Source organism: Oncorhynchus nerka, linkage group LG24 (assembly GCF_034236695.1).
Source record: "Oncorhynchus nerka isolate Pitt River linkage group LG24, Oner_Uvic_2.0, whole genome shotgun sequence".
NCBI classification, from domain to species: domain Eukaryota; kingdom Metazoa; phylum Chordata; class Actinopteri; order Salmoniformes; family Salmonidae; genus Oncorhynchus; species Oncorhynchus nerka.
This window is the reverse complement of record NC_088419.1, coordinates 58069140-58080737: the sequence shown is the minus strand read 5'-3', so window position 1 is coordinate 58080737 and position 11598 is coordinate 58069140. Positions and strand designations below refer to the sequence as shown.

At 44.8% G+C, this 11598-nt stretch overlaps 1 long non-coding RNA gene across 1 annotated transcript; it reads left to right on the top strand.

The window, feature by feature from the left end:
* The first annotated feature begins 924 nt into the window (after positions 1 to 924).
* Positions 925 to 8295, top strand: LOC135564322 (uncharacterized). Its single transcript, XR_010460922.1, has 2 exons — positions 925 to 1403; positions 2123 to 8295. It is a non-coding gene; the product is annotated as an uncharacterized LOC135564322 (long non-coding RNA).
* The last annotated feature ends 3303 nt before the right edge of the window (positions 8296 to 11598 follow it).

Below are 11598 nucleotides of genomic sequence, written 5' to 3'. Positions count from 1 at the left end.
CCCTAGTTCCCAGACAATTCCTCGTCTTGTGAACTACATTCCAACCCCCCACCCTGCATCCTCTCCCCTAACCCTCCCATATTAGGATATTATTAGTGTGACACTTGTACGACCATTTCCTGGTTGCATTACTGTTCATTGTGCCTGTACTTGCTTGACAATTTGTCATGTTAATATGTCTCCATACTTAGTATAATAGCCCATTGTGAACTATCTGGAATAATAGAGGCGGCAACAATGGTAATCTTATCCTTTGATCTCCTGCTGCAGGTGAGGCTTGGGTAATGTGTTTGTTGGCACCTTCCATGTTTCATCTCAATTCCAGTAAACCCAGTAACATTGAGGTAAACAGAGGAGTGACCTACTGATGCCCTACCCTCTCTTGTTTGTTTGTCTTTCTGTCTACCCACATTGACACACAACCAGTGTGTGGCCAGGGCATGTCCTTCAGGTTAGGTCACATGATGGCAAATTCCTTATGTAAATGAACCTTTGATGGGAAGAAACATTTGCAGTCTATTCATCTTCTACTTTCATATTGTGTTAGTTTCCCAGAAAACTTGCTCAACTCCCAAGCTGTGTCTGCCTCTCTGAGTCTCCTGCCTGCCACCAGTGGGACAGTACAGTAATACTGGAGCGGTCCCTCTTGGAAAGAAAGGCTCTAGCAAGGAGTTAAAAACGCCTGAGACGGAGAGGGGGAGGAGTGGGGGGGAGAGGGAGGGAGCGGCTGGCTCAAAGGTGATGAGCTCAGGGCCATGGAATCAGAAGTGCACAGACGTTGCTCTTTGCTCTAGTACGCCCCTGCAACACCACTCCACCCACACCTCACGCCCTCTGCTCTGCCTGGAATGCCGGCTCTCGCCCCTCTCCACTCTCCCCCTCCTCTCCCTGGCTCCCTCGCCCCTCTCCACTCTCCCCCTCCTCTCGCCCACCCTCCGGCCTCAAAAAGGAGCTCAGACGACTGCAGCATAACAGTTCCATCCAAAAATCCACTCTCACTTTGAGGCCACAGGAAGAAAATAGAGCAACCCACATTCATGTCTGTGCTCCTCAAATACGCCGCAGCATAAAGAACCACGGACTAAAAATATCCCCGAAAGCAGCAGGAGGAGGAAAAGCCTGATCCATTGGAATTTTAAGTTCATAATTAACCCACAGACGGCAGCAAACTATGATGCTAATACTAAGCTAGTGGTGTGCTGGTAGAACCACAGACACCGTGTCTGTCTATTAGCATGTCTCTGTGAGTCAGAATGGAACCTCTCTGTCTGTGATTCAGGGTGGAATAAGACTGTTAGACTGTTTTCTCCTCAGCACAAGGTGCCCATCAGCAGCCCATGTTCTTGAATGAGCTGGGTCAAGTTAACCTTTTGAAGGCATGAGACAGACGGCAACACAATCAGGTACTGCTAGAATAAGTACCCATCCCTTTATTCATTACTGTCTGCCAGGTGCTGTCTCAGAGCTGGACAGTACAGACTGTCTACTGATGTTCTCTATGAATTATCTATGACTATGAAGAAACACCCTGGTGATTATTGCTAGTCATGACATTTTCAATTCAAACACTTTGGTTCTGTCACACCCTGATCTGTTTCACCTGTCTTGTGATTGTCCCCAACTCCCACCAGGTGTCTCTCGTTACCTCATGTGTATTTATACCTGTGTTTTCTGTTTGTCTGTTGCCAATTCGTCTTGTCTCGTCAAGTCCTACCAGCGTGTTCCTGTGCACTAGTGTTTGCTTTTCCTAGTCTTTCCAGTTCTGACCTTTCCGCCTGCTGTCCTGTACCTGCCTGACTCTGATTTGGATTACGACTCTTTGCCTGCCTTGACCTACAGATTGTCTGCCCCTTGTACTGAAATAAACTCTGAGACTCGTACTATCCACCTCCTGTGTTCATCTGGGTCTTAGCCTGAGCCATGATAGGTTCAATGTGCGATAATGCTATTTGCTAATACTGTATGTTCCAACATAAGTGACGCTTTTCCATGCAGTAACATTTTGCACAATAAAGCTGTCGGTGTGATTAAGGCGTTAGAGAAAGAACAGCGAGAGGGAGTGCGGGGGGGGGTGCATCTGTCATCCAGTTAGGTGTAAAGGATGCTGGTTTTCCTCCCACAGGAGGGAAGGAGGGTGGAAAAGATTGCCAGAGTCTCTCCCCTCAAGAAACCAACACTCGACCCCTCTGACGTCCAAAACTACAGATCAACATCCCTTTATTTTCTTTTCAAAACACTTGAGCGTGCTGTCTATGACCGACTCCCTCTCTCGGAACAATCTTCACTAGCCAGCTACCGCAGGTACTCTGCCTGGCACCTTAGACACTGACACTAGCCAGCTACCGCCGGTACTCTGCCTGGCACCTTAGACACTGACACTAGCCAGCTACCGCCGGTACTCTGCCTGGCACCTTAGACACTGACACTGGCCAGCTACCGCCGGTACTCTGCCTGGCACCTTAGACACTGACACTAGCCAGCTACCGCCGGTACTCTGCCTGGCACCTTAGACACTGACACTAGCCAGCTACCACCGCTGCCCCTTAGAGACTGCTGCCCCATGTATATAGAGACATTGAACACTGATCACTTTCAAAATGTTAACATACTGTTTATCCCATTTTAAGTGACTTCAGGAAGTATACATTTTTTCCAAATGTTGTTGTGTTATAGCCTGAATTTTTTATATATTTTTTCCCCATAATGTCATAGTAGAATTATGCATTATTGTAATTTTTTTGTACAAAATTCAAACCCCTTTCTTATAGTAAGCCTAAATAAGTTCAAAATGTGCTTAACAAGTCACATAATAAGTTGCATGGACTCACTCTGTGTGCAGTAATAGTGTTTAACATGATTTTTGAATGACTAGCTCATCTCTGTACCCCACACATACAATTATTCATAAGGTCTCTCAGTCGAGCAGTGAATTTCATACACAGATTTAATTACAAAGACCAATGAGGTTTACCAATGCCTCACAAAGGGCACGTATTGGTAGATTAATATCCCTTTGAGCATGGTGAAGTTATCAATGACACTTTGAATGATGTATCAATACACCCAGTTACTACAAAGATACAGACGTCCTTACTAACTCAGTTGCCAGAGAGGAAGGAAACCGCCCAGGGATTTCACCATGAGGCCAATGGTGACTTTAAAACAGCTACTGAGTTCAATGGCTTTGATAGGAGAAAACTGAGGATGGATCAACAACATTGTAGTTACTCCACAATATTAACCTAATTGACAGAGTGAAAAGAAGGAAGCATGTACAGGTTCAAAATATTCCAAAACATGCATCCTGTTTGCAACAAGGCACTAAAGTAATACTGCAAGTAATGAACTTCTTGTCCTGAAGTGGTGTGTTTGAGGCAAATCCAACACAATATATCCCTGAGCATCACTCTCTATATTTTCAAGCATAGTGGTGGCTGCATCATGTTACTGCTCTTTTGGAGCTAGAAACATAAGCATTTTGCTGTACGTATGATAACATCTGCACATCTGTGTACACGACCAATAAACTTTGTTTTGATTTGACCCTAACAGTCAGGCTTTAAGACTGCTCACTAAAACGACACCACTCTCCTCTGTGTCACAGAGGCTCTCCGCTCTGCCAAAGCTGACCCTCTCTCCTCTGTGTCACAGAGGCTCTGCCAAAGCTGACCCTCTCTCCTCTGTGTCACAGAGGCTCTAACAAAGCTGACCCTCTCTCCTCTGTGTCACAAATCAAATCAAATCAAATGTATTTATATAGCCCTTCGTACATCAGCTGATATCTCAAAGTGCTGTACAGAAACACAGAGGCTCTCCGCTCTGCCAAAGCTGACCCTCTCTCCTCTGTGTCACAGAGGCTCTCCAAAGCTGACCCCCTCTCCTCTGTGTCACAGAGGCTCTCCAAAGCTGACCCTCTCTCCTCTGTGTCACAGAGGCTCTGCCAAAGCTGACCCACTCTCTTCTGTTCTCCTCCTCCTAGATCTATCCACTGGCTTCGACACTATAAACCATCAGATCCCCTTCTCCACCCTCTCAGTGCTGGGCGTCTCAGGCTTTGCACATTCCTGGATTGCATTCTACCTGGCAGGTCGCTCCTACCAGGTGACATCGAGATGATCTCTGTGTCTTCACCACGTGCTCTCACTACAGTTGTCCTCCAGGGCTCAGTCCTAAGCTCTCTCCTCTTTTCTGTATACACCAAGTCACTCTGCTCCGTCATATCTTCACATGTTCTCTCCTATCATTGCTATGCGGATGACAACTCAACTTCTTTTCTCCTTCCCCCTTCTGACACCCAGGTGGCTCTTCATTTCTTCGTGCCTGCCAGACATCTCAGCTTGGATGTCGGCCCACCACCTCAACCTCGACAAGACGGAGCTGCTCTTCCGCCTGGGGAAGGCCTGCCCGCTCCAAGACCTCTCTATCACAGTTGACAATTTCACAGTGTCCCCCTCCCAGAGTGAAAAGAACCTTGGCGTGACCCTGGACAACATCCTGTCATTCTCTGCAAACATCAAAGCAGTGACTAGGTCCTGCAGGTTCATGCTCTACAACATCCGTAGAGTACAACCTTTCCTTACACAGGAAGCGGCACAGGTCTTAATCCAGGCACTTGTCATCTCCCGTTCGGACTAATGCAACTCTCTGTTGGCTGGGCTCCCCGCTTGTGCCATAAACCCCTGCAATTTATCCAGAATGCCGCAGCCCACCTGGTGTTCAACCTTCCCACATACTCCCATTTCAACACCACTTCTCCACACACGCCACTGGTTTCCAGTCAGAGCTCGCATCCACCACAAGACCATGGTGCTTGCCTACGGAGCATAAAGGGGAACTGCCCCTCCCTACCTTCAGGCTATGCTCAAACGCTACACCCCAACCCAAGCACTCCGTTCTGCCACCTCTGGTCTCATGGCCATCCCACCCCTATGGCACCCCAATGGTGGAACGAGCTTCCCCCTGATGCTAGAACAGCAGAGGTCATGCCCATCTTCCGAAAACATCTGACACCCTACTTCTTCATAGAGCATCTTAAATCAGACATATCAGTCTTACCCCCCCCCCCCCCCCACGCACACACACATAAAAAATAAGAAAAAAAGCTTACACTTGTCTTAACCTACTAGCTTTGACTTTGCTGATAACTTCTTTATTGAGCAAAAATGCACTTACATTTATCGGTGGTGACAGTGTTTCCTAGCTACAGTGCAGTGGGCAGCTGGGAGGAGGTGCTTTTATTCTCCATGGACTGTGATATGTGGATGCAAGTCAATCTGGTTAAGAATGTCTGCTAAATGACAAAAAAAACGAACATTTTAATCTAAAATGACGGATCATGGAGCCTGAGATATACTAAGGAAACAAACAGCCATCTTTTTCTGTGCACATTGATTTCCACATGAAGAGCAAATACATCCACTCTGTTTGCTCTGGAACCCTAAGTAAGACAAGTTTGCCTTGGACATCATGTCCCAACTACAACATTTTCCGACAAGTTAGAACTGCCAAAGGGGGCGGAGTTGCAATCTACTGCAGAGATAGTCTGCAGAGTTCTGTCATACTATCCAGGTCTGTGCCCAAAACGTTTGAGCTTCTACTTTTAAAAATCCACCTTTCCAGAAATAAGTCTCTCACTGTTGCTGCTTGTTGTTTAATTTTTTAATTTTTTATTTACCCTTTATTTAACCAGGTAGGCAAGTTGAGAACAAGTTCTCATTTACAATTGCGACCTGGCCAAGATAAAGCAAAGCAGTTCAACACATACAAGGACACAGAGTTACACATGGAGTAAAACAAACATACAGTCAATAATACAGTAGAAACAAGTCTATATACGATGTGAGCAAATGAGGTGAGATAAGGGAGGTAAAGGCAAAAAAAAAGGCCATGGTGGCAAAGTAAATACAATATAGCAAGTAAAACACTGGAATGGTAGATTTGCAGTGGAAGAATGTGCAAAGTAGAAATAAAAATAATGGGGTGCAAATAGACCCCCTCAGCCCCCAGCTGTTCCCTGGACACCATATGTGAATTTATTGCCCCCCATTTATCTTCAGAGTTCGTACTGTGACCTAAACAGAGTTTGTTAGGTGACCTAAACTGGGATATGCTTAACACCCCGGCCATCCTACAATCTAAGCTAGATGCCCTCAATCTCACACAAATGATCAAGGAACCTACCAGGTACAACCCTAAATCCGTAAACATGGGCACCCTCATAGATATCATTCTGACCAACTTGCCTTCTACTGTCTTCAACCAGGATCTCAGCGATCACTGCCTAATTTCCTGCGTCCGTAATGGGTCCGCAGTCAAACGACCACCCCTCATCACTGTCAAACACTCCCTAAAATACTTCAGCGAACAGGCCTTTCTAAATGACTCATCCCGCCCGTAGAGGATGCCTAGTTGTTCTTTGAAAGTGCTTTCCTCACCATATTAAATAAGCATGCCCCATTCAAAAAATGTAGAACTAAGAACAGATATAGCCCTTGGTTCACCCCAGACTTGACTGCCCTTGGCCAGCACAAAAACATCCTGTGGCGCACTGCATTAGCATCGAATAGCCCCCGCGATGTGAAACTTTTCAGGGAAGTTAGGGACCAATATACACAGTCAGTTAGGAAAGCAAAAGCTCGCTTTTTCAAACAGAAATTTGCATCCTATAGCACTAATTCCAAAAAGTCTTGGGACACTGTAAAATCCATGGAGAATAATTGCACCTCCTCCCTGCTGCCCACTGCACTGAGGATAGGAAACACTGTCACCACTGATAAATGTATGACAATCGATAATTGCAATAAGCATTTTTCAACGGCTGGACATGCTTTCCACCTGGCTACCCTTACCTCGGCCAACAGCTCTGCACCCCTCGCAGCAACTTGCCCAAACCCACCTCACTTCTCCTTCACCCAAATCCAGATAACTGATGTTCTGAAAGAGCTGCAAAATCTGGACCCCTACAAATCAGCTGGGCTAGACAATCTGGACCCCTACAAATCAGCTGGGCTAGACAATCTGGACCCCTACAAATCAGCTGGGCTAGACAATCTGGACCCTCTCTTTCTAAAATTATCTGCCGCATTTGTTGCAACCCTTATTACTAGCCTGTTCAACCTCTCTTTCGTATTGTCTGAGATCCCTAAAGATTGGAAAGCTGCCGCGGTCATCACTCTAGACCCAAACTGTTACAGACCCATATCTATCCTGCTCTGCCTTTCTAAAGTCTTTGAAAGTTAAGTGAACAAACAGATCACCGACCATTTCGAATCACACCATACCTTCTCCTCTATGTAATCTGGTTTCTGAGCTTGTCATGGATGCACCTCAGCCACGCTCAAGGTCCTAAACGATATCATAACTGCCATCGATAAAAGACTCCTTGCTCGCACACGCTTTTTCAGTTCTGCCCACACATTATCTATAGGATTGAGGTCAGGGCTTTGTGATGGCCACTCCAATACCATGCCTTTATTGTCCTTAAGCCATTTTACCACAACTTTGGAAGTATGCTTGGGGTCATTTTCCATTTGGAAGACCCACTTGCGACCAAGCTTTAACTTTAACTGATGTCTTGAGATGTTGCTTCAATATATCTACATATTTTCCCAACTCATGATGCCATCTATTTTGTGAAGTGCACCAGTCCCTCCTGCAGCAAAGCACCCCCACAACATGATGCTGCCACCCTCGTGCTTCACGGTTGGGTTGGTGTTCTTCGCTTGCAAGCCTAGAAGGCCAGCAACCCGGAGTCACCTCTTCACTGTTGACATTGAGACGGGTGTTTTGTGGGTACTATTTAATGAAGCTGCCAGTTGAGGACTTGTGAGGCGTCTGTTTCTCAATCTAGACACTCTAATGTACTTATCCTCTTGCTCAAGAATAGTATAAGATTTTCAGAAAAAAAGTCCTGATGCTGAGTATCTGATGCTCCAGATTGTCACGCCCTGGCCTTAGTATTTTGTGTTTTCTTTATTATTTTGGTCAGGCCAGGGTGTGACATGGGTGATTTATGTGGTTTGTTTTGTCTAGGGGTTTTGTAGTTAATGGGATTGTGTTTAGTTAAGTAGTCTAGGAAAGTCTATGGTTGCCTAGAGTGGTTCTCAATCAGAGGCAGGTGTTTATCGTTGTCTCTGATTGGGAACCATATTTAGGCAGCCATATTCCTTGGGTATTCCGTGGGTGATTGTTCCTGTCTCTGTGTTTGTTCCTCAAGATAGGGCTGTTTTGGTTTTTCACGTTTATTGTTTTTTGTAAACTGTTTGTATTTTCATTAAAGATGTTTATGAATAACCACGCTGCATTTTGGTCCTCTCTTTCACCAGAAGAAAACCGTAACACAGATACTCAGCTAGTCTAAAGAAGGCCAGTTTTATTGCTTCTTTAATCAGCACAACAGTTTTAAGCTGCGCAAACATAACTGCAAAAGTATTTTCTTATGATCAATTAGCCTTTAAAATGATAAACTAGGATTAACTAACACAACGTGCCATTGAAACACAGGAGAGATGGTTGCTGATAATGGGCCTCTGTACGCCTATGTAGATGTCCCATTAAAAATCAGCCTTTTACAAAACTCATCTACAACATTAAATGTATTTTTCTTCTTTCTAAAACAAGGACAATTCTATGTGACCCCAAACTTTGAATGGGAGTGTATGTTTTGAGCAGAATAGTGTTTTTTCTTTGACACAACTGCAAACGTCAAGGTGTAGTGCATTCAGGGAGTTGGTCTGATGGTGACTTTGGGTTGTCATCGGCCTCCCCCCTTACTTGTGCCACATCATGAGGATACCTATTAAGATGTGCCTCTTGACAAGTAAATCAGGTGTTAAATGAGGTGAAAAGAAAATTGGGGTAGGACTTTAAGCTAGACTGGATACTCCCAGTTAGTCTGTCAGAGAGGTGTTGGTTGAAATATTGAAAGCCTTGGGTCTTTAGTGAGTCACTGTGACTAAAGGAGTCTGCATACTAGGTTCCGTTTGCTCCTAGCAGAACTCGGCTAGGCGAAGTAAACGTCTGTGCCTCGCAGACTCCCTTAAAAGACATTCGCTTAAAAAACTAGACAAAAATGGCAATAGTAGTTTGACCCTTTTGAGACGCCTTAGCCACTTCTTCAAAATAGTCTGAATTAATCTAAGATAAATTAAGAAATCGGTCATTCATTTTCACATTTTTGCCGAGGAGGTCTTAGTCGCGCAATTTTACATCTAAGATGTGAAAGTGATTCGCATGTGGACGCCTTTAGGCATAGAGGAGTCAGGCAAGTTCAGACTGCCTGTTCCTCCTCACAATGAAAAATAAAGAGGTGACATTCACAGGCCTGACCTGCATGGATGGCTGGAACAATGAAGGTCTAGGAAGAGACATACTCATGTCCTGCCATTTAACAGCACCTTTGAAACGGTGGTATTTTCCTTCATTTCTTTCCAGGGGGCATCTCTCAAAGAAAGGGGAGACACTCTGGCAGTGGCCATGTGTGTGTGTGTGTGTGTGTGTGTGTGTGTGTGTGTGTGTGTGTGTGTGTGTGTGTGTGTGTGTGTGTGTGTGTGTGTGTGTGTGTGTGTGTGTGTGTGTGTGTGTGTGTGTGTGTGTGTGTGTGTGTGTGTGTGTGTGTGTGTGTGTGTGTGTGTGTGTGTGTGTGTGTGTGTGTGTGTGTGTGTGTGTGTGTGTGTGTGTGTGTGTGTGTGTGTGTGGCTTTAACGATCTGTGTTACCACCATCTGACTCCACTTGTGAAACCTCTTCATGTTCCACCCACTGAGTTTCCACTCCTCCAAAATGTCCTTGAAGACCTCCACAACCAGAGACACATCCTAAAAGTTAATAAATGTGCTAGATCCATTTTTGTTATGTTATTGTTTATCATTCATTCTGATGATCATGGAATTGTTATTTTGGGGATTTTCAATTGAAGTTTTGTTGTGGAAATAAAAAAAGGCAGCATAGGAGGTCATTGTGTAGAATTCTGTAGATTTGGCTTTGATCAGATAGAGCTGATGCAACCAAAATGTCACCACTCGTTCAGCGCGTCCACTGGAGAGGAGCTCTTTTCATCTAACCTTTTATCAACAATACCACACTTTACGCCGTGACGGCAGTGGAATTCCACATTCAATGAGCGCCGTTCTGCCCATACCAAGCCCTTTTTTCAGCATTCCCAATGTGCTTTGAAGAACTGTTGCCCTGTTGGCAAAGAGAGAGTGGATATAAGCGCCTTGTTGACAAGAGGTGAGAAAAACAAAGTAAATCAAACACTTCAGGGTGTGTATGATGTCATGAGTCATAAAAAAAAGGTTTGTTTTGCTGCTAGTTACAACACAGCGAGGCTGTTCAGACGAGGCTGTCCTGTGATATATAAGGCTAGTTCAACTTCAGTGGCTCTGATGGAACTATCCAAGCAACAGATACCAGCTCCTTTAAATGTTCACATTTGTTTGCGTTGTCAACCAAACACAATTCAATATTACTTTTGTAAGAGAGTCAATAGCCTAAAGTTAAAGCTATCTTACAAAATAATGTAACAGTATTTATCGAACCATTCCAACGAGTAACACATTCATGGCCACATCTTGAGGTTACGATAACAATAAATGTCTTCTTATGTAACCATGGAAAGTGTGCATATTCGGGGTCGCAGGTCAATTGCTATGATAATCTGCAATACGTCTTGATCACTTGGACCATGTACTTTTAATGTAATCTCAACTGCAATCCAGGTCATTTGTTTGTGCTATTAGATGAGGAACAGTGATAACACATTATTATTATTTCATCTTTGGTGTGCTTTTCATTTTCCATTGGAATTTGGTTATGCTTTAAGATGGTTGAAAGCATAGGGAAATTCAACAAATTTTGGGCTGTTTTTGAGTAGGTGAAAATAGGTTAGAATCTCATCAACGTATCTATCAAATATAACCCAATTCTTCACATTGAAATGATGTGTTGTGCTCAGTGGGCATTCCATTGTTGTATTCCAGGTAAACATCATTCCACACAGACAGTGACACATTGTACAGGCCTATGATTCACAACAGGGTGTTTGTCAGCGTGGGTGTTTGACATCCTGGGCGACCATGTTCTTCTGTAATGTCCACCTGTTCAGTAAACACCAGGGGATGCTCTCAACCCAAATATGGCCACGTGGGCCTACAGAAATCTCTGTTGGGGGACACACAGTAAAACATACAGGCCCTGGGCTGACATAACATGACCCAGCAAGCAGATACCATGAGATGAGATGGCTCAGGCATCAGAGCTTGGCATAACAGGAACATATTTCATAATTTGCCTCCCTTTCTTTCTTCCTTCCCTCTAGCTCTCTCCCCCCTCTCTTTCCCATCGCTATTCCTCTCCTCCCATTTTCTGTATCCCTTTCTCCCCTGCCGTCTCCCTCCCCTCCTCCCTGTATCCCCTCCCTGCTCTCTCCACATTCCTCAGTGAGTGGGCGGAAGGTTCAATGGGGATGTGGGAGCCCAAAAGGGCAAGGGTTCGCTATTCGCTAGACTCTGCCAGAGAGATATGTTTTATCAGCCATTCCCATCTTACTGAATGCGGCTACTCCGCTCCAGTAAGTGTAAGTGGGTCACTGGACTGTATG